General features: G+C 44.2%; 1 protein-coding gene across 2 annotated transcripts in view; it reads right to left on the bottom strand.

Moving 5' to 3' along the window:
* CRYBB2 (crystallin beta B2) overlaps positions 1–20,251 on the bottom strand; it is a 59,274-nt gene extending 39,023 nt beyond the window's left edge. Inside the window, exon 1 of one of the 2 annotated variants that reach the window (XM_085636312.1) lies at positions 20,062–20,251. The gene's annotated coding sequence lies outside the window, so the exon portion shown is untranslated. Of the gene's footprint in view, positions 1–19,996; positions 20,030–20,061 lie in introns of those variants that run through there. The other variant, XM_085636311.1, reaches the window with a different exon arrangement.
* Between the last annotated feature and the right edge of the window lie 3,435 nt (positions 20,252–23,686).

Here is a 23,686-nt window from a genome sequence, read left to right as displayed (position 1 = left end):
GTCACCCCTAAGGTAGGCCGTAGCTAGCCCTATGGGCAGGGTGCGTTGTAGGTAAAAGGTAGGACATGTACCTTAAGTGTGTGACATGTCCTGGTAGTGACAATCAGCCCTTTTGGTTTCTCACTACTGTGAGGCTGCCCTCCCATCAGTGGGGATTCCCTGATAAGTCTTTCAGTGGTAATTCCTGATATGAGAGAAGCAGCGTAGTCAAGTTTGGTATGGTTGGAATAGTAATAATAAATGGTGCTCAATGGTGGGTGCAGATTTATTATCACTATTTTAGAAATGCCACTTCTAGAAGTTGGCATTTCTGTGTGCTATGTCTCTGCCTGCCTGATGTCGATTGCATGTCTGGCTTTGGAGTGGCAGGGGGTGGTGAGGTTGGTGTGGCTCCAGGAGGGGCAGGGTAAGTCAATGCTAGGCTGAATAGGGCATCTGCATTTGGAGTAGTGGGTGGAGTAGTCCCCTGACCCTGAATAGGCCTGTGCCTGCCTACATGAATGCTGGCTCCACCCTCCTGTGGTGTGTCTGATGGCAGAGCCCCCATCTCACAAAGTAGCATGTGAGCACAGTACACAAAGTGCTCCACACTCCCCAGAACCAGTTAGGACTGGTTCCCCCAAGCCCTGTGCCAGGGCAGACAAAAGAAATGTAATATATATAGAGGGGCTGTGACCCCATGTGTTGTGCTTACTTGTACCTGTTTTGAGAGGCCGAAGGACTGCTGGGAAAGGAGAAACGACTGTGGGACCCAGCTCCAGCTTCCTGTGGGTCCCTATGTGCTGGCCTACCTGTGCCCAGCTCTGCCCCTTTAACTTTGAAGGACTCTTAGCGCCTCATGAGTGCTATCTTTGGATTACCAAAGAGAAGAGGATCTGGTGCCTTGCAGTGTGCTGCTGTGGGGAGAGCGAGAGCCTACCCTGCGTTTATGCTGCTTTTTGGGGGATCCCACCCCGCATTTGGCATCTAAGGGCGGGAGCCCACCCCGCATATATGCTTAAAAACGGAGCGGGAGCCCACCCCGCATCGGTGCCTTTAGAGCAGGTGCCCACCCCGCATCGGTGCCTTTAGAGCAGGTGCCCACCCCGCATTTGGTGTCTAAGAGCGGGAGCCGACCCCGCTTTGTTGTTTATTTGGCGGGAGCCCACCCCGCATCTGCCGAGATCTAGGGAAGATCACCACCGTGGTCCGACCCGGAAGCCAGGCGGCCGTGCCTGGTTGGGGGCATGGTCGTCTCGGAAAGAGGAAGTCCCACACGCCAAAGAGGGCTGTCTGGAGCCTTGCGGGCTCCTTGTTGAAGTCCCGTGTCCTCGGAGAGGGACCTGGTGAAGTAGGGGGAGGTCCCGAGAACGGGACCTGTCGAGGCACCTGGACGGTGCCTAAGGATCAGAAGAGCCCCGCGTGTGGCGGAGACCAAGGAGCCTGGGTCGATGCGGGCGCCTACCTCACCTTGGTGAGACCCAACAGAGAAGCCGCCTGGTGAGAGGAGTGAGGAGAGGCCCCGGGAGTCGGTCGTAGTCGAGGCAAATTGGCGGGGCCACTTCCCTGCACCAGGAGAGGAGCGGAGTCCCCGAAGGAGCCCCAGTGAGTAGGGGATGAGTCTGGAGCGGTTTTTTTGTGCTCCCAAGGCACGGTTGGTGCCAGTGCATGTTTTTATTCCCAGCTTCACTGCCGGTTGTGGGAAGCTGCAACGTTGGTGCAATTTTGTTTGGGCGTCCCGGAGCGGGACTTAAAAGGCACGGTTAGTGCCAGTATTTTTTCTGCTGCATCTTCACAGCTGCACCGCGAGAGCGTGGGCAGCTGCAACAACGGGGTCATCTGTTGACAGAGTTCCAGAGTGGGGCTCACCAGGCACAGTGGTGCCAGTGCCATTTATCTTTGGGGCCATATTGTTTTAGAGTCCCAGTGGGACCCAGTAGGCACAATTGTGCCAGGCCGCATTTCCCCAGCTGCACCGCAGGAGCGTGGGCAGCTTCACCACGGGGGCATTTGTGTTTTCCTAAAGGAGTGAGTTGCACCCCACGCCCCCAGTGCATCTGCGCACTGTGTTTCTGCTGCATGGGCAGCCAAGGGGCCAGTGAAAGGCCCACAGCTTACGCCCTGACTATCTGGACATGGGGAATTTGAGCCACAGTAAAAGGCCAGTTGGCCTGGGGGTCAGGTTTATGTGGGCAGGGCACAAAGCCCTAATGTGATGTCCACTGCAAGATGTGATTTATGCCTACTTTTATTGCCTCAAGGTGATACCTATTGCGTAATGTGTTTATGCTTATGAAGTTATTGTATCATGTGTTTATGCTGGTGAGGCATATTGCGTAATGTGTTTATGGTAATGAGGTTTGGGGCCTAATGTGATTTATGCTTAATGTGATAATGCTGAGGTCATTATTGTACCAGTAGTTACTGGTTGCATTGTATGTTTACTACCTGCTTTGTGATGTTCTGACAGTGGCCTGATTGGCCCTGTCCTGTATATAGTCCCCTGTGAATATTGCCTAGTGCCAGTTGGCACAGTGTATATGTGTGGTTATGATCTAATGTGTTTATGATAATATAAAGGCTATAGTCGATATAACCTTGTGTGGAGTTTCTTTTGTGGTGTGCCTAGTGTGTTGCTGCTGTGTGTGTGTGTGTTGTGCAAATGCTTTACACATTGCCTCTGGGATAAGCCTGACTGCTCGTGCCAAGCTACTAAGGGGGTGAGCAGGGGCTATCTCCAGCCTGTAACTCCCTTGCCCTGATGAGAGTGGTGGTTTCTGCCTGGCTTTGGCGCATGCCCTAGCCAACCAGAAATCCCATTTCTAACAATATAGATATGTCCATATTCACTGGGAAAAAGCACAGTTAAAGTTCAATTATGGTTCAGCAAACGCGAACCTGAAAAGACCTACCATTCACCAGTTTTTATGTACAATGCACTCCATACCTCACACCGCTACCATGAATTGCTCATTGTAGGCAGACTCTTTTTTTACATGTCATTAGCTGTGTGGTGTACTGAACAAGGTGGTATACTATTGCAATGTCATTTTGTGCCAATCCAGTAGGACGCGGGAAAAGTTAAAGGGGTAAGGGCAAAGAAATGTGTCAGACTTGGCATGTTTATTGTTTGAAATGGGATTCGTGGTTGGCTGAGTTATTCACCCAGGCCAGGCAGGAACCACCACTTTAGTGAGGGTAAGGTAGATACACACTAAAAGATAACCTGTGCTCACCCTCTGGTAGATTGGCACAGAGAAGTCAGGCTCATCAAAAGAGGGAATCTGTAAAGTATTTGTGCAGCACACACATACACAGTATGAAAATGGATACACCACAAAAACTTTCCACACAGGTTTAGAGAAATAGATCACTACATTCTGAACAAAACAAGACTAAAACAACAAAAAAACAATATAAGGAGGTTGAGGTATTGAATTTTAATGGAATATATGCAGTAGAGTGATTAGTAGCAAGTAGTGCTAAAAAGGTTGCTTTAGGCTACACTGGACAGGGGCAAAGTCAAAGTCCGGGCCAACCGTGATGAAGCGCCGGCCAGCTACAGGACTCACAGAGACCCCTGTAAACAAAGCACCTTTCCTGGTTGCAAACAGCGAGATGCGTCGATGTTGAGGCCTGCAGCTGCAGGATGCTTCGATCTTCTCCACGCAGTGAAGGCGATGCATTAGTTCCAAAGATTGGTGCCGGAGTAGAGAGGTGTCGAGCGATGTGCTGGATTCTGCCATGCAGTCGAGGGGATGCTTCAATCTCACAAAGCTGCAGCTGCGGAGATACGCTGTCTGATGCATCGATCTCTGGAGGCAAAGCGCTGGTGCTGAGGTCATACGCTGATTTTACTCCTGTAACCTTGTTGATGCCACAGTTCTGCTACATGCAGACAGGAGATGCATCGTAATCTGTGTTGCAAGTAGCTGGGCCACTTCCAATGACAGGAGTAGTGGTAGAGTTTAGATATCCCTGAATCTCAAGCAACAGGAGCCAAGCCAAAACGCCCTTGGAGATCACTAGGAATGAAGGCAGAGTCCAGCTCTCCTTCAACAAAGTCAGAGAGCAGCAGGAATTAGGGCAACAGATTTCCTGCAAACCTTCCAGATCAGCAGCCCTTTGGGTCCTTTAAGCAGCTGAGCGGTTCTTCTGGCAGAGCTTCAGTTACAAGTCCAGTAGTGTCTGATGTTAGGGGGTCATAGACTCAGTACTGATACCCAAGGGGGGGTGACTTGAAAGCAGCTCTCTGAAGTGCACAAGTATCCCTTTCAACCCAGTCTTCTCTGCCAGTATATCTGTGGGGGTTAATCAGTCGTTTGTGTGGGGGCAAGATACTGCCTATTCAAGTGAAGTGTTACCCTCTTCCTTCCACCCTGCCCAGGGAAGGCCATCAGAATGCAGATGTACGTAGATGGGTACTCAGACACACCTATCCTTCCTGTGTTGTGTGTGTCCAGAGGGAATGCCCAAAGTGTATCTGTTGCCCATCCCAGACGTGTATTGGAGACAGGCTGTCAGCCACACGGAGCAGTAAGTGCAGAGAAATGTCCACTTTCTAAACGTGAAAACGAAGGGACGTAGCATTTCCAAAACAGTAATGTTAAATCCAACTTCACCAGAAAGAAGGATTTACCATTACTATTTCAAAGATGTGAAACATGAAAAAGCTACTCCTATCTGATCAGGAATTACAGCTTAAACGTGTATTAAGAAATTCCCAATGCTAGCCTATGAGAGGGGTAGGCCTCACAGTAGTTAGAAATGAATTTGGGTGTTTATCACTACCAGGACATGTACATATATTAAACACATATGTCCTTGCTTTTGCTTACATGGCACCCTGCCCATAGGGTTACTTGGGGCCTACCTTAGGGGTGACCTATATCTAATAAAAGGGAGATTTAAAGCTTGGCATGCAGTTTTAAATGTCAAATAGAAGTGGCAGTAAACTGCGCACATGGGCCCTGCAGTGGCAGGCATGAGATAGGTTTGAAAGGCAACGTATGTGGGTGGCACTGTAAGTGCCGCGGGCCCACTAGCAGCATTTGACTTACAGGCCCTGGGTATAGGTTATACCACTTTACCAGGCACTGACTAGAACATCAAAACTGCCAATTAGGTATACATCAATGTCATCATGTTTAGGGCAGAAGCACATGCACTTTAGCAATGGTTAAAAGTGGTAAAGTGCTCAGAATCCTAAGGCCAAAAAAAAGAATCAGCACAAACAGGAGGTAGAAGATGAAATGTCTGGGGAAAGACCACCCTAAGAATGACAGGACTAACATTTATCCTACTCATAATTTACTTTATCTCATGGTGGTGCTTGATGGATCTTCATGAAATTTGGTGGGTTTCCAAAATCAGCACAGTGCGAACCTGAAAGACCTGTGACTAAACAACAATGCAGACAGATGAAACAGGTTCGACACAGGGCCTGGCTGAAGGCCATGCAAAGAACAGAATGAGTACATGGCTTATGAATGTAGCACATCATAAAAACCCTGAAATGCACTGAAACAAAAATAGATAAGGGTTAGCTATGGTTTAGTGAACACAAAAATGAAGAAAACTCCTACAATTCACCAATTATGGCCTGCAACTCACAATGCACATAGCTCATGCTCCCTACCTTGCACAATACGTAATTTGCTGTTGGCATGTGACAAGAAGATAAGGCAAGCAAAATGAAAAATATGGTGGCGAGCAAGTTATGATATCAATTGCATGCCATAACCTGCCAATTTCAGTATTTTTGTTCATTTTTGTCACACCCTAGAGCAAACTCAGACGGCCTAGTATGGCATACCTGCCTATCGGGCTGACAGGCTTACCGTCTGTGATGGTTCTCAGCACTCCCTTAGGCCAGACACCATCAAAATAATTGCAAACAAGAAACAAGGTATCAGGCCTTCTACATCTATGCGTGCAGGATCTGAATTGACATCCATGTGTCCATCATGACAGCCTCAACTCTGCTTCAATTTAGGAAAAATCAGAAGAAACAACTCTTTATAGAAAACCAAATCATGATGCAGCATCAGTTCACTTTTACTCTTAGACAGCAGCTACACCTCCAAGCTCATGCTAACTGTGTACAGGCATTGGATCCCGTGGCGAACTCCATTGCCTTTAGTCTCTATTTGTGTTATATAAATACCACATAAATACATAGATACATATTTACATACCTGCATACATACGTATGTTATACATCAATAGGATGCATTCCTAGAATGTGCACAATGATTGTGAAGGCTGTATACAATGCATCCAGACACTCTGTGCTGTGCAGCTTGCCACAGTAAATACAGCATCTGGACAGCTATAACTTGCTGCTTTCTGCTTTTCAAATCTTTTCCAGAGAAGATTTGCTAAATCGAAATTCTAACCCTTAATGTACAACAAATGTTATCAGTGCCAATTGTGTGTAATCAGATGCATTAAATGCTGCTAATGTATGGAAAAATACATTTCATAAATATCCTTTTTTTAAAAGGGATTCTTGTTTGGCCTTATATATTGATCCCTAGATCCCAATGCTTGCTCACTTCCGTACAAGCATTATTTTCCATTTATTTGTTATCAGTGTTGATATATCACTAACCCATTCCCACAAGTTGGCATCAGGGTGCTTTCCATTACAGTGAAAACAATGAAGATACAACAGTAAGCAAAACAAAGTAAGGAACACATTTGATACAGAGCAAACCTATGAGTCAACATGCCTACCACTGAATGCAAGTGACTGAAACTGACTGACAAACAGCATATGGAACCTCAAAAAGGACCAGGTGGTTTGTAATTTTGACATACAATTCATGAATGTGATAGCTCACTTCAAAGACGAAGTCCTAATTGACAAAGATGGCACCACTCAGGGTAAGACGGATTTTCAATTAATAGACACCCTATGGTATAAACAATATATTTCAGAAGAGTTTGATGGAGTTTACTAAGGAACTACTATTTTAAATAAATAATTAAATACGCGAAGAAGTTCCTTTCCATTCTCCTTTTTGAGATGCCACTATTTTGAAATTATTAGCCAACACATTCTCAATAGATTCTGAAATGTGGCCAGGCCTCAGTTATACAGTGGCCAGTAATGTTTGAAGGCTGCTGGCACCAAGCATGTGGGCTATCGATGGGTAAAAGCAGCAATAGATTGTGTGATGTGGATTGAAACACAAAGGGGCATATTATCAAGAATTGCGTTAAAATTATTGCTGCTTTGGCGGCAGGAAACTGCCACTAAATCGGCGATAATGGTCTTGATAATAATATGCCCTAGAGAATTCCAATAGAAGCCCAGGTTCACACCAGAACATGGGCTTCTATTGGAATTGTCAAGGGCATATTATCAAGCCAATTATCGCCGCTTTAGCGGCAGTTTCCTGCCGCTAAAGCGGTGATAATTTTAACTCCGTTCTTGATAATATGCCCCTGTACCAGCAGATTTACTAACATTTCACACAACACAGCAAAATAAGGCCACATAGCCATGCTGTTTTGAGAGAAAGGGAGACATCAGAATTGCGCCATATTCATAAAGATATGGAACATTTCTGCCGCCTCCCTGTGCTGGTGCACTCTGTGAAGCCTATCACCAGGACAGACACCCTTACGAGCAAGATTGTTTTAGTGCAGGAATGGACACCTTCCTGCAGCACAAAAACAATATTTAAAGTAATTTTCCTTTTTCTATGAGTGATGCAGAATGCATTACACATAGAAAAAGGAAGTCAGAAGGAGAAATAAATATATTTCTCCTTGTTATGCTTGAGTCTGGGGGGCAAATCATTTTGACACAATGTGTCAACATCTATGAGTGGATGTGTGGGAATGTCCACACGCCTCCATGTTGCAAGATAACCAAGGTATTGAAATGTGCTTCCTCGCATTGCCGTGGATTTACTAAAAGACGCAAAGCTACGCAAGGCAGCTTTGCGTGTCTTTAAAAATCCAGTTAAGGCTTTACATTTCCTCACCTTGCGTGAATCAATGGCAATGCAAGGCCTTAGTAAATCTGGACGTGGAATGGTGGCTAAAAATCTTATGTAGAGACATTGGAAGACCAGATGGACACCCTCTGATGAGGATCAATTGAAGAGTTATTGATACTTGCAGGAAATTAACATATAATGTACGTGAGATGAAGAATATAAATGTAAAGCAAAATGGGAATGCTTTATATGCGTATTTTTTTTAAAAAGATATTTGGTAAATATGTAGATTTATCATGTGACATATCATTAATATAAATGTGAAATTAATGAAACATGAGTGATAATGTTACTTACTACATTATGTATGTTTTCCTCTAATAGTTTGTGTTTAATTGTACAATTAATAAAAATAATATGAGAAAAAGAAGTCTGCAGACACTTGTGGTCACATTTCTCCACTTATAATACCGCACTCCATTCTACAATTAACTTAACTCTAGAAAAATATAGACAGAAATTGAGGGATATGCAGAAGCTTTCCCAACAGACCTGGGTAGATTGTGTGGATTCCGTTTGCAAGGTACTGGATGGTTGGGTGAAGGCCAATGAGGTTAAAGGTTATCAGGGGCTGTAAAATTTGTTTGCAATAGAGCATATGTTCAGACTTTGCTTTCCAGATCTGCGCCAACACCTTGCTAACAGAAGGCTCTCTGACCCCAGGGAGCTTGCTAAGGAGCCGGACCTCTGGATCAGCGCAAGGATCCAAAGGAAGGTACCTGGCAGTGACCACAAAAGCGGTGATTCAGGCTCCCCCATCAGAATGATTGGTGGTCAAGGAAGACACAGACAGGTCCCAGGGTAAGGGGGTAAGAAAGGAATCCTGTGGTTCTTCTGGGAAACATGGAGGAGGTTCTGGTGGGCCATGACCCACGGCGCTTCATTTCCAAACCCACTGCTTTGAGTGTTCCCAGCTACGACACATGCAGGGGAGCTCTGTCTGTCCTAAGAAACCATCCACTGGTGGTACCTCTACAGGTGTGACCAATGTCACCTTAGGGGTAAGTAGTCCAAAGGGGCAGGTCATAACCATGCCGGGATCTCCCTTTGTTGGGAGGTGGATTCAGTGGGTGATTTGATGATCCTGAGGGTTGGCGTCATCAATTCCACCAGGTAACAGTAAATGGGCTCCCAGTCACTGCTCTGAGGGACATTGGGGCTAGTCGGACCATGGTTATGGAAAGGCTAGTTTCTCCAGGAGAGTACACTTGCCAGGTGTGTAGGGTAACTCCAGCCCATGGGCAGGCATTCTTCCGCCCTATGGCCTTGGTATCTCTAGAGTTGGGGTGGAAGTTACCCAGGCGAGAGTCATAGTTAGTCCCCAAATGCCCACAGAGTGCATATTGTGGAATGTGTTGCCCACGGGGAAGGGGAACTGGGAGGGGCGGCAGCCACAGGTGTGATAACGGTTTAGTTTTCTGGAGGTACCACTCCCAAGCTGAGAGTACAGGACCCCACAGAGAGGAACATGGTGAGGTAGAACCCACCACTGTCTCCTGCTGAGCCTTGGGGTACATATCCTGGGCTGAGGGACCAGTCTCAGGATACCACCTCTGAACTGGTGGGAGTTGAAGTGGAAAAGGGTGCAAGGCACCTGGGGCTACTGCTCCCGACTTTGAGAAACTACAGAAGTTAGAAATCCCTGGATGGCCTGAGGCCTAGCTCTTGACACTGACAGCTGTCAGTAGCCTCTGTTGGTTGCTGTCCTTGTGGTCAGAGTTTTTCCAGGGTTAGGGACAGTAGTCGACCCAAGTGGGGGAATGGGTCACATCACACTGTTGGTCATGGTGGTACTGTCTGCCTACTGAGATACATCTGTGAGCAAAGTAAGGCTAGGTACTGCACAGATGGGGTCCATAGGTGAGGAGACGGGTTCCTCATGAGTTCATTCATTGGACCCCAAATGTATAGACAGAGGGATCAAACTGGATTCAGAGAAGCATAGAACTGGCAAGTGCCCCTGCAGTAGTGGGCCATTGTCCATGTTCTTACGCCCTAAGCAGGGAAGTCCATCAAGGTATTTATTAGTCTACGCTGGCTTTAGGCTGGAGCGGGGTTGTGTTGGAAATGGCACTTTCTGCAGGGTCACCCCCAAAATGTTTGCCTTCCTCCTCCCCTTTTTTGCTGAATTTGTTTTTGTTGGCTTTAAGAGTCTAAGCACTTTGGTCCTTAGTAAAGTGCACTATATGTGCCCAGGGCCTGGAAATTAAATATTACTAGTGGGAATGCAGCACTGGCTGTGCCACCAACACAGTAGCCCTTTAAACATGGCTGACGCCTGCCATAGCAGAGCCTGTGTGTGCAGTTTTAAACTGCCATCTCAACCTGGCAAGTTAACCTACTTGGCAGGCCCAAACCTTCCTTTTTATTAGATGTAAGTCACCCCTAAGGTAGGCCCTAGGTAGCCCCATGGGAAGGGTGCAGTGTATTTAAAAAGTAGGACAAGTAATTTTAAGTTTTATATGTGCTGGTAGTGAAATACTCTCAAATTCCTTTGTCACTACTGCAAGGCCTATTCCTCTCATAGGTTAGCATTGGAAGCAGATAGAAATTCAGAGTTTGGTGTCTCTAGACTCACAATTTAAAATCACAATTTATGGTGAAGTCAGATTTTAAATTGGGTAAATCTGAAAATGGCACTTTTAGAAAATATGTTGTAGTAGTTGACAGCACAAACAGTCAGCTAGAACAACCTTTTTGATTAGTATTTTTAGAAAGTTGGCATTTTCTTACTTCATTCAGAGCCTCTGCCTGTCTTTGAATACACATCTGAGTTGGGTGACAGCTGGGCTTTTTGCATTCCCTCTAGACAGTCACACACAAAGGGAGCTAGGGTGTGAACTTTGAATCCTGAATGGCCCATCACCAGGCCGATGGACCTTCCTGATGTATATTGGGAGGGAGGAGCTGACCCTTGCACTTGAATAGGGCTCTGTCTGTTCCCACACAAAGAGATGCATACCCTACCACATGGAGTCTGGAGGCAATGCATGAAAGGCAGTGACCTTGTGTTCTTCAAAGGCCTCTTACCCTCCTCAAAGGCACTTTTGGGCATAAGGGTAGAGGTTGTGGACTAACAGCTAGGGCGGTCAACCTCAAATCTGGGGAACCAGGTTCGAGTCTAGGCAACGGCGCCCAACATCCTGCGATTCTGGGAAAATCACTTAATCTCCCTGTGCCTATAAAAAAATTAATGTGTCCGTCTGCAACTAAACTGGTGCTTATGTAAAGCGCTCTGATACCTGATACCTTCGGGTCAAATTTGCAATATATAAAACTCAGAGAAAAATACAAGTAGTGGGATCCTGACACCATCAAATCAGAACTTTGCTGGAACTAAGGACATTCTACCTGGAAGAAGGAACCGCCACTTTGCTACCTGCTCTGCTAAGTTGGCCTGCTGTCTGCTCCTTCTTGCCTCAGAGTGAAAAGGACTGGACCTGTTATTTACATCATTGAACTCATGTTTCTCCAAGGGCTTGTTGGCTTGCCTCCTGTTCTCTAAAGTCTCCAGGTCACAAAAGACGTCTTGCAACTCTGTTGCTGGACTCTGCCATCTGTGAGTCCTACCCTTTAACTGAGGTGCCTCCCTCCAGCCCTGGGTTTCAGAAGTGGGTTCTGCTGCTGTTTCTGCAAAAATCAACGCATCGTCACCACTGTGCCAATCGGAACCAATGCAGGGTGCCTATCGGAACCAATGCAGTGTTCCACAACGCCAACACTGTGCCGTTCCGCTGACATCCCAACGGGCTCAACACTGATGCATCGAGTCTCCAACATCGACGCTTGCCCCATACAAAGGTACTTTTTCAGCAGGCCCTGCGTGGGTCCTGTAGCCAACTTCCCTCCTTTGCGGTCGGCCTCAGTCTAGTTTGACCTCAAGTAACCTTTTAGCTCTATTAACTTCTAAGCACTGTTTTTGGAATTCATCTTTAAAAATTCATATCTCAAGTTCTACCTATTGGATTTTTGTCTTCTTGGTATTGTTTTACTCAGATAAATATTTTAAATTTTTCTAAACTGGTGTAGAGACCTTTTGTGGAATTTTTACTGTGTTACTGTCATTTAAATGTTCACAAATACTTTAGACATAGTCTCTCAAGTTAAGCCTTACTGCTGTGTGCCAAGCTACCAGAGGGTGAGTATAGGTTCATTTAGGTTGTGTATCTGACTTACCGGACTAGGATTGTGGCTCCTGCTTTGACAGGGTGTATACTCTGTCATCCAGAAACCTAAATTTATAACAGGGCCTTAATGACATGGTAGTAGAAGCAAAATAAAAGAAGTTTCCAAAAAACGAGAAGATCATGAATATATAAAACAACTTTTAAAGAAAAATTACCATTGGGTCTGTGCATTGTGATTTAGTTTTGTTTAACCCCTTAAGTTTGCTTAACTGATTTGCAGATCATAACAAATTATTACAACTAGTGGGTGCTGTGTCACCTGTTTTGGATAACATAACATATGTTATGGTGCTTGCAAAAAAAACTGCAAAGTACTATAACTCAACATCTTCCAAATTTAGAACGAGGTTCTTCCGCTCGAATCCTGGATAGTCTTCACTACTTGCAAGATGCAAAACAACTGAAGTTATAGCGCTTTCCATTGCGAAGCTCTTGACAACGGTTATTAATTTTTTGAGGTCCTCATCTAACCTGAGAATTTCCAAGTTAGGTTTATGAGCTTTAGACAACACAATGTCCTAACACAGGCACAAAGCTGTGGTCGGTGTTAATGTAGACATTCCTTATATAGCCCCTGGCATTCGGTAATGTTTTGAAATGATCTCTCTTTCCTATGTGAGATTCTGGAGTATGTGAAATTCTCACCAGGTGCCCATTCAAATCGACCTGACAGTTGTGTTGGGTGAAGGCCCGCCATTGAGGTCTCATCTGTGGTGCTAGCACAGTCATTGCAACCAGTGTAAAGTAACAGAGCGTACTGTGTGCATCCATGACATAGGTCTACAATAGGACCCCTTCGCACTGAAAGCATTTGAGTCTCAAAGCAAAGCTATTTAGCACTGGCCTTCAAGCTTATCAGTACAGCAGAGGCATGTAAGCATGAATGGAAACTACAAACAACAGACCTGCACACAGAATAGTGTGACGTAGTTTCAGCTAGGGTGGGTGGAACTCGCGGAGTTTCACTCTGCAAAATATCACAGAGTTACAGAAAAACTCTGTGAGATTCAGCGGAACTCTGCCACTGGGCGGTAAATATGCAGCTTGTGCTGTAATTTAGTGCCAGTAGCGTGGGCAGCGCTGACAATCAGCTTGAACAGCACCATGCTTTGAGCAAGAGCGCATGGTCTTTCAAGTTGATTTTGCTGCTGCTTGTGTAGAAAATCTACTTGAGCTGCAGCAAATCTACTCAAACTGCAGTCCTCTGACCACAAAGACTCATGAGCGCCTGCATTAGAAAATCACACTAGGGGACGTGAAATCTCACTCACATATTCTGGAGCCTCACAGGATAGAAATTCTGTCATGTGGCGATTGGCGGATTTGGCCAGAACACTGCATTAAAGAGTAACGCAGAGTGGCCATAATTCGGCCAATTCCAAAAGCAGAACTGAATATTTTACACACCCCTTGTATCAGCACTCATCATATGTCCATGGGATAAAATGAGACTATCACATATGAAAAATAAGGTGAGCTGGAAACCACTGCCTATGGTAGGTCTCCAGCTTGTGAATGTGTGCAGGCTCTGCAACAGTGGAATCTATGTACATATTCAAAACTACCCCAACATAAGGTAAGCAGCTACAGTCCACTACCGTTTTGCAGTGAGGAGGTGTCAGTAGGGATTAGGGTAGGTGAGACTTGTCAGTCAGTACCAGGTGTCCCACCCCCTCTCCAAAGCACCAGTCTCTCATTCCATATACAATTTGGCAGTTCTGGAACATGATTGTGAATATCCTTAACATAGAGAATATTGCTTTAACTAATACTAACTAATCTATCAAAGTATAAATGATCAATCACCAATATATGGCAAATCTGACCTAAGTCATAGATTATATAAATAGATAGATAGATAGATAGATAGATAGATAGATAGATAGATAGATAGATAGATAGATAGATAGATAGATAGATAGATAGATAGATAGATAGATAGATAGATAGATAGATAGATAGATAGATAGATAGATAGATAGATAGATAGATAGATATGTGTATGTATATACATATATGTGTGTGTGTATATATACTGATGAATGCTGATGCTGAAACGCGTTTGTTGATTTATATTTCGCAATAAATCCTGAGGTGGATTTAACCTAACGTGAGAGCTGGTCGTATTTTACAATTTAATGATTGTAAGGAGCTGGATACGTTAGCGGTTTTGCCACCGCAGGACCGGGCACCCGCTCACGAGTGCGGACACGAGGGCAGGACACGGAGTAGCAATATCTATCTATATATATATATATATATATATATATATATATATATATATATATATATATATATAGATAGATAAAGGCAAATTGGTTTTAGTTCCTGAAAGATAATCATCTGGCCTAACCTATTGTTGTCTATTGTGGGTAGCCAAAGTACCACTGCCTTTTCATGGGCCAGGAATATGGTGTCTAATATACCAATTCTTGACCTTTCTATGTGTTCCAGCACCAAACTGGATGCTGTGGAGGGGTTAATGGTGTACAGGATAAGTGCTCAACCCTGGGATGTGGTCAAAGGGTGTGTGATGTGAATTCCCCTATCACAGGTATCTTGGGGAATTGGCTTCCATAACTTAACAAAAATATTGAAAACATAGAGGGGGATATTTTCAAGAAAATGCTGTAACGCGGTGTTATGCCAAATTTGGCAACACTGCGCTTCAACATTTACAAAACGCAGGGATGCGCCATATTTACAAAAATAAAGAGCACCCCTGCATTTCCCCTAGCTATGGTGCTAGAAAAGCTGCCTAGCGCCAGTGCAGGCACCCTGCCACCACGTGATAAGGGTGCGTGCGCTGAAGGGGTGATTGTTTATGTGCAGAAAGGGTCACCTTCCTGCACATAAACAATCAATAAGGGTGATTTGCTCTTTCTATGTGTGCTGCGGACTGCAGCACACGTAGAAAGACCAAAAAATTAGGAGAAACTAATAATTTCACCTCCTATCGCCATTCTTACATCAGGCATTACTTAGCCTTCATTTTTAGCACTGCCCCAGCCTTTTAAATCTGGGGCAGCGTCAAAAAGAAATGGGTACACCCACACCAACACCCATTGCCCGCCTGTTTGCCGCAGCAGTCTGCGGCAGAAAGGGGCGTATTTACAAGGTGCATTAAGCCACGTTAAGTGTCTTAGCGCCACCTTATAAATAAGGGGAATTGCGCAACGCCACCGGAGCATCAGTAAGAATGACACTCCGGTGGTATTAGGGGCTTGTATTCAATTCCATAAAGTTTATTGTTTCAATATTTAAAATCATACAAAGTATACTTATTAAAAAACACCGATAATAAGACAGATCTATATTGGACCTTTAAGCATAAAACGTTATTCATTTTACAGATGAGGGAATTCTCATTTACAATACTGAGCTAACTGTCACAACATGTCTCTGATAAAAACGTATTAGTCTAACTTCCCTTTTACCGATACCTGTAACTGAAACAGTGCAATTGTATTGTGCAATTTTGCTGTTGTGCGTATCAGAGTTGTATCCTCTTTGATAATAGTTCTGCAAGCTTCCCCTACAGGGTTACTGGCATCTATTCACAGGAGTCCAATTTTCTTTTTGCCATTGCTATGAATTTTACAAAAGCAGAGTTCAGAGCTATGTCTGTTAATTAAGACATCTTATAAGTGCTTGTCTGCTAGACCGAACTCGGCACATGTTAAAAAGACCCTTAAGTGCCCCCCCTTCTTCCTTCCTTCAAGTCTGGGCATATGCAAAGTAGAAGAATGATGTTTTCTTCGTTTTTTTTGCATAGTTGGCTGGGCATCGTTTCTGTTGTGTGCAGCCATGGCATTGTGTGGTGTGATCCGGGGAGAAGGACAAATCATGCTTTAATAAAAATGTTTTTAGTTTTGTGGACCAAGAAGTTTCCAAATAGTTTTGCGGTTTGGCTGTTTTTGAATCGTTCATGATCATCCATGCGTGCATTTAGTTTGTGAGGGTTTCTTTGTCCTTCATCAATAATAGTTGTTTTGTTATTTTGTTAATAGTTTGTTTAAAGGACTCTGGCGTTATAGGCATATCCCGAATTGCTTGCGCTGAGTACTCGTCTAAAGCGGTTGGTAAGTACTTCCAGAAGTGTGATTTTTGATTTGTTCGTATTTCTTGCCATAGCAGTTGGCACATTGGGTTCCTGGTATCTGTTTTTATTCTTTTCCACACCTTTATGAATTGCCCTTTCCCAGCAATGCGCTGGTTAGGTAACCCAAATTCAAGCCTGATTTGGGCTGGCGATGCGTTACTTGGAAGCCAAAAAAGTAAATTAATAAGTTTTAGTGAGAGCATTGTGTATGGTTGAGGAGTCCTCTCCGCACAGAGCTTCACTGCTGCATGTTATACTTGCCAATAGTTCTGCAGTTAGTGGCATGTAAATATACCCCCAGTGTAGTTTATCAAAATATACATTACATATCCGACCTAACTAACCAAAATGGTTCGCTTCGGTGGTGTGATGGCTGTAGTTTGCTAATCGCTTTTTCTTCTTCACTGGATGGTATGAAATTGAAGCTGCACATATACGAAATGCTCGAAAAGCTTTTTTTACAAACACTATTCACAATTTGAATTTAAAGCAACTTTAGCAGAGTCATTGCAGAGACCATGGTTCATTATAGCAATCATAGGAATGGATTGCCTGTACTGTAGTACAGCTCTTGGCAGGCATGTAGGTGAAATGTACATCAAATATGTATAGTCTGAATGAACTCATTGGTGCAGTGAGTATTAGAGAACTGTATCAACATATATTACAGAGCCAAAGAAATATCACAGTCAGGTTGTCACCTCTGACCCCTTCCGACCCTTGCAAGGCTGCTCTGGCACTGCCTTCTTGCCATGTCAATGTTTAGCTCTGCTCTAGACCACTCAGCTGCCTAGGTTTCCCAAGGCACCAAAACTGAATAGAGCCGTGCAATGCATGCATGACCTGAAAAGCACTCAGTCCAGGCCTCACCATCGATGACTGGGGCATCTGGAAGTTTTCAGAGCAGAGGTATGTCCTTTCCCAAGAGCTCAAATCCAGATCCGAAGTAGCTGATCGCACTTTACCAGCAGTGGGTTTATGTGGCTGGGCTTGTTATTGCTGTCACTGCCATCTACAGCTTCCAGTGACAGAGAGGAAAATGCCTACCTAATACCCAAAGATCTGACTGCTGTCTTTTTTGGTACTAACTTAATCTGCTGTTTCCGGTTCCGGCTAGAAACAGTCACGGTCACAAAAGTTTGATACTTAGTACTGTGCATGCCTGTGCAGAGTCCTGTATTCTCACAAGTTTAGAGAACATGTTGTCACCAGAAATTCACCACTGCGAACTTCCTGCCAGGGAATTCTCCAGTAAACTGTCCTTTAGTGTGCACACACGCTGTGCTGCTGTCCTGACTGTGTGGCCCCCCTCGATGCCCCCAAACACTGTGGAGAGCTGACCTTTTCCGCTAGACATCGGCGTGCCAGCTTTCGGGATCCCTCCATGCCACCATCCGGCTGCCTCAGCCCTCTCCCGGCCTGCGTCCTTCACAGGTGCTCCCTGGCACTTTCAGCCCAGCTGCCTCTGTCATAGAAGAGGGCGAGCCACGGAAAGCTCGAGCCAGATGCCTGACTCTGGATCAGCTCGAGGTCCTCTTGGACCGTAGAGCCCTAAGCGAGCCGAACTTGCATGTGCTTTGTTTGTGCCTGCCGCCTCTAACAATCAAAGACACAGCAGTGTTTTTACCGGCAAATATTTTATTTCACTGATACTAGGTTTTTTTTCATTATCAAATAGGTGGTTGCCTTCTTCAGGGTGTGTGATGTCCAAACACGTCTTTTGTTTTGTTTAACAGACTATAATATCGCTCTCTCCGTAATAAAGGCCTACACTACATATGGGGCACACGTGACTGCTAGCGTGCCCCTTAGTTCACTAATGGCACTGTCATGGGTGCAGAGGAGAGGCAGAAATGTTTTTAAGCTAATGATTGAAAACAATCACTTTTAATGAATTCCTCTCACTAAGACGAAACGCTTCCGCATGTTAAAGAAACGCGTTCTTTTAATGTTGAAGAGATGTTATCGTGTTTTATCATGATATATGTTCCATGAATTACTTGGCAAATATTTCCAGGGCTCGGCTCGTGCACGGGCTGTTAGAGCCAAGCCAGACCCTTGGCTCGGCTCTGGGTCTGCTCTCCCTGTTAAGGTGTTGGCTCGCCGACCCCTACTCTTTTACGCCCACAAATCTGCTCGGCTATTTATTTATTTTGCAGGAAGTGACTGGTACCAAAACCACCTGCCCACACATTTCACTCGGTCACCATAGTGTAGCGCGAGCTTTCATTAGTTGCTGGCCTTGCTTTTACGCAAATAGTAATGTAATATTTTCTGTAATAGTTTGTAATATGTAATCGTTTGTAAACATGCAGTAGTTTCTGACCGAGGCTTCAGTATATGGTGAGAAACACACTAGCATAACACTACGTCCCCCCTCCCACTGCTGCTGGCCAGTAGCCACGGGTCCTCCAGCACACAGGGTTGGCCCCTGTGAGTCTGTGGCCCCTCGCTAAGGGTCAGGCTGCTGGCATCAGGCCATCAGCGCGACCTTCTTCGGTACATCGACTTGATCTTGGTACCCGCAGAAAACCCACCGCGACTAATTTTACAGAGAACAATGCAAGGGACGACCCCCATACATTCCTAAAGTATTATTCTTCAAGCAGATGAATTCTTTACCAACTTCCAGATTACAGTAATAAAGGAATACAATGTGTATTATAATAACAATATCTTGGTTTCACGTGTAGGTTTGTTGTCACAGCCACGCAGACTGTATTTCTGTTAAGAACAGGAGCTCTGTTGCAGCTTAGTTAATGTACTCGTTGTATCATCCTTGGAATGATGAAAGAGTGACTCAGCCCCACAAGGGTTTCATGAACATATCTGCAGCACCCGTGTTAAAACAACTGAGCTAAATTACCACCTGTATGCTGGTTTGTTGAAATCCAACACCATTAAATGGAATATATTTTTATTTTGGTTAAACATCTATATTTCAAGCGCCTTTTTAATGTAGTTTGCATACAGCTGGGTCAACCCTTCAGTCTAAGCAGCAATATTTTCACAAAGATCCGCCCCTCCTCTTTATACATATACCGTCTTTTGAGGAGCTCTATAGTATGTTACTTCTCTTGTTTAAATTGTGTAGGCTGTGACATGAGGGCTGGGGTATGCTGTTTCACTATTTTTGATCTAATTTTTATAGAGATATGAACTACTCCAGCCCACCACTGAACTGGAGAGGAGCAGCTTGATTAAATGCAAGCATTCCTATATATTTAGATCTAATATGCATATTACAAAGAAGGTACACTATTTTTAAGCCTACTTTATTAAAGGCAAAATACAAGATAATACAATATATTAAATGCAACCTAGGAAAACTGTTATGACATTTTTTTTTATTTAGTTCGGATTTTTATCTAGTGCCACTCTAACTCAAGGGGGCGTCAGTGTGCTTTAAGGTTAAGACACCAGAATGCGAATAACAATGAAGGAATAGCAACAGTTAAAGCCGCAGTCGTATTATTTGTCAGTGTTTCAGTGCTATGCTATACATAAAGATGCTGTCAAAATAATAGTAACAAAGAACACCGATTTCGTGAGTCTGGGCCAATAACCCTTTCACATTCCTGACGTAGATCACACCTTAGCTGGAAACAAACATAGGACACTTGCCGTACGTATAGCCTAAACATCTGTTTCAGAAGTCGCAAAAAAACAAAAAGGAGAGTTTAAAATGAAAGAAAAGAAACTGAGGCGTCTCTTACCAGTGCACCAGTACCCGCTTGTCCCAGTGAAAGGCCCAAGGGAGAACTAGTAAATTTATACGAACCTGGAGGGGAGCGGTGCCAAATCTATTTACAAGATGCTTCCAGCATGATGCAGCGCGACAATGCTGGATTACAGCGCCATGAACGCGCCGTTCAGCTGATGCGCCGGGTGCTTTGTTTGACGAAACACCAAGTCGTCGAATTATTTCATTAGCTTTCACATTTAGCGTCCGCCGCCTTTGTGAGGTCTGCGGGTCCGGAGATTTGGAGTTTGCATACATCAGCCCTCTGGCTGCCAAGACCTGGAACAGCTCTGTCACACAATGCGGCACCCAGCGCTGCTGCCGTGTTTCAGAGCCAAAACCATGTGTCAGTCAGGCAGCCACATCTAAGTCACTAGGTGACATTAAAAATGACTTGAACATTGTACAATATTGGAGCCCAAGCTTCTTTTTGCAAAAGCGTTAAGAAGTGATATAGTTTAAAAGATGGCAGGGCAACCCTATATGTATACCCTAAGCATAAAGTAATAAAGTAAAAGAAAAGAGGGGTTCGGAGGGGGGATAGATAGGGGTCACTGTCAAATAATGTCCCACTCAAATATCAGCTTTAAATGTAATTTCAAAATGCAACTACTTTTCTCCCAGTTTATGAGTTCTGAAAATACAATTTTTCCATCTTGAATGCATACTTTGTAATTTTGATCTAAACCAAGCAAAAACGTCTAGTTTGGTAGGCTGGGCTGCACAGAAGAGAGCTACTTACAGGTAGCTGGAGAGCTACAACAAGCACACAAGCTTCTCATTGGTGAAGCCTGATATAGCGTAACACTGACAAATAATATGATTGTGATTTTAACAGTTGCTATTCCGTTATTGTTATTTTTTATAGTTATATATATATATATTCACTGAAAAAACCATAGGTTTCACACACGTTATAGTTAGGAATTAGCATTTAAAAAACCTTGCAAATTCACTTAAAAACCATAGGTTTCACACATGTTATAGTTAGCTGGGCATTTTCCTCGTAAAAAAACAATGAAATTCCCCTGTTATAGTTAGTGCAGGCAACTATAACTCACGCAACCGTAATCCGCTGATGATGACGTCAGATATTACATCACTGTATTTACACATTTATATAGCCATGTCTTCTTCCTTTTTTTTTTAGCTATACATATATATATATTTTTTTTTTCAGAAAGACACATATGTCATCAGTGATGTAATATCTGACGTCATCATCAGCGGATTACGGTCGCGTGAGTTATAGTTGCCTGCACTAACTATAACAGGGGAATTTCATTGGTTTTTTACGAGGAAAATGCCCAGCTAACTATAACATATGTGAAACCTATGGTTTTTTAAGTGAATTTGCAAGGTTTTTTAAATGCTAATTCCTAACTATAACGTGTGTGAAACCTCTGGTTTTTTCAGTGAATTTGTACGGTTTTTTAAATGCTAAGTTACTTTATGCCGTTCGTGCCGTGCACGCACGGTGGGCACGCGGTGCGCTTAGCGCACCGCGCGCCCACTTCACGCAGTTAGTGCCGTGCAGGCACGGTGCACTTTGCGCACCGTGCACGCACGGTGGGCATGCGGTGCGCTATGCGCACCGCGCACCCACGTTACGCGTTATAGGCCATGTACGCACGGTGCGCTTCACGCACCGTCCGCACACGGAGGACACATGATGCGCATTGTTTTTAAGGGTTTTGGCATAAATTGGTGTAGTCAGATATGCCAGGCACGCAAGCTGCGCTACGCTACGCACAGCTTGCTCACACGGGGTGACTGATATTGCTATTTTTTTTTTTTAGTATTTATAGCGTGCGCGCACGCTGCGCGAACTATGTGGATATTTTTTTAATTTCAATAGTGCGCGCACCCTACGCGCACTCGGCGTTTTTAAAAAAAAAAGTAAAATGTTTTAATTACTCTTGGGGGACCGCATGGGACCTGTTGACCCCTGCTAGGGGGTCAGGAACTGTCCAGCCTGCCCCCTTTACATGTTTTTCTCCTTTCTGTTTCACCCCCTCTCAATGCGAGAGACAAAATGGCGGCCGACACTTCCTGGTTTCGACCGATTCGAATGTTAACTAAGATGTAACAACCAATCAGAAGTGCGCTCGCGGACTGCCGAGTGCGCGCACCCAGCGCGCACGCTGCGCGCGTACAGATATATATATTGATTTAAATGCTATTTTCTCAGAAAATACTAAACAGATTTACACCAAACCTGCAAAAGGCACCAAACGGACCTTATGGCTACCTCTCTGCCAAATTTCACGTAATTCTGTTCAGCCGTTCGGGCTGTAGCTGCGACTAAAGTCCCTATGGAAAAATGCATGGGGAAAACGTGTTTTGGGACCCCCCTTTTTCTCTGCCCCCGCTTGACGAATCACCCCGAGACTTTCAGGGTAGGAGCGGAGCGGAGCGCCCCATTAGTTTTGAAAATTTTGCGAAGATTCGTCAAACGGCGCCAAAGTTATTCAAAATAGAATTTTCAGATTTCCTATGGAAACACGGTCCTAACTATAACTATCTACTGGCGACCGCCAGTAGATAATAGATATATATATAGATATATATATATATATATTACCAACTGGCGGTCGCCAGTAGGTAGTTATAGTTAGGACCTATTTTCCATAGGAAATCCGCAACATTCTATTTGGAATAACGTTGACGCCGATTGACGAATCTTCGCGAAATTTTCCAAACTTTTGGCCAGCTCTGGTCTGCTCCTATCCTGAAAATTTCACGGTGATTCGTCAAGCGGGGGCCGAGAAAAAGAGGGGACCCAAAACACGTTTGCCCCATGCATTTTCCCATAGGACCTGTTGACGCAGCTACAGCCCGAACTGCTGAACGGAATTACACCAAATTTGGCAAAGAGGTAGTCCTCAGTTCAGACTCGTGCCTTTTGCTTAAATGGTGTAAATCCGTTCAGTAGTTCTTGAGAAAATTATAGTTAAAAAGATAGATATATCTGGGCGGAGCCTAACCACACATCTCATCGTGAGATCTCATTGGCTGTCAGTACTTCATCCAAGAAGTGTTGGCAGCCATCTTGGGACCAATATACATGATAGCACCTCATTAAAAAGCATTGCAGTTAATAGAAGGTTTTAAGACTTTAGATACATTATAAATCATTTGTTGATGGTACCATACTCATTTTAGGAATTGTGGTGTGTTCTAAGGTGATTTTACCATGTGAAAAAGCCTTCTGCTGTGATATCATGAATCATGTTTGAGAGAAAGCTATTTTCTCATGCTTTTCCCACAGAGGTTTAGAAGGTGATCTAAAAGCTAAACTGAGAGCATATTGTCTGTAAATTCACATTATCTTTCTCAGCCATGTGAGAATGAAGTCTGACATTCTCAATAAAACATATACATCCAACAAGGGCAGAGACTGTCAGTTGATTCCTTTGTGTTCTACTGCAGCTTCCCAGGATGTTCTAAAGAACAACTAGAGCGCTAACAGTCCTACTTATGTCAAACGTATTGCACACCTGAAGGCATCTTGATTGGAATAAATTGGTAACTCTTAAAACATCCAATTTAAAAAGGAGTAAAATGAGGGGGTTCATTTTGCCATAGAAAGTATGATTAGTGCTGCAGAAAGAAAAATTAGGGCACATTTTGAGCAACTTCTCAAATCCTCTTCTATTTCATT

This window comes from Triturus cristatus, chromosome 11 (assembly GCF_964204655.1).
Source record: "Triturus cristatus chromosome 11, aTriCri1.1, whole genome shotgun sequence".
Lineage (NCBI taxonomy): Eukaryota > Metazoa > Chordata > Amphibia > Caudata > Salamandridae > Triturus > Triturus cristatus.
Note: the sequence above shows the minus strand (reverse complement) of the source record. Positions and strands in the feature narration are given on the sequence as shown.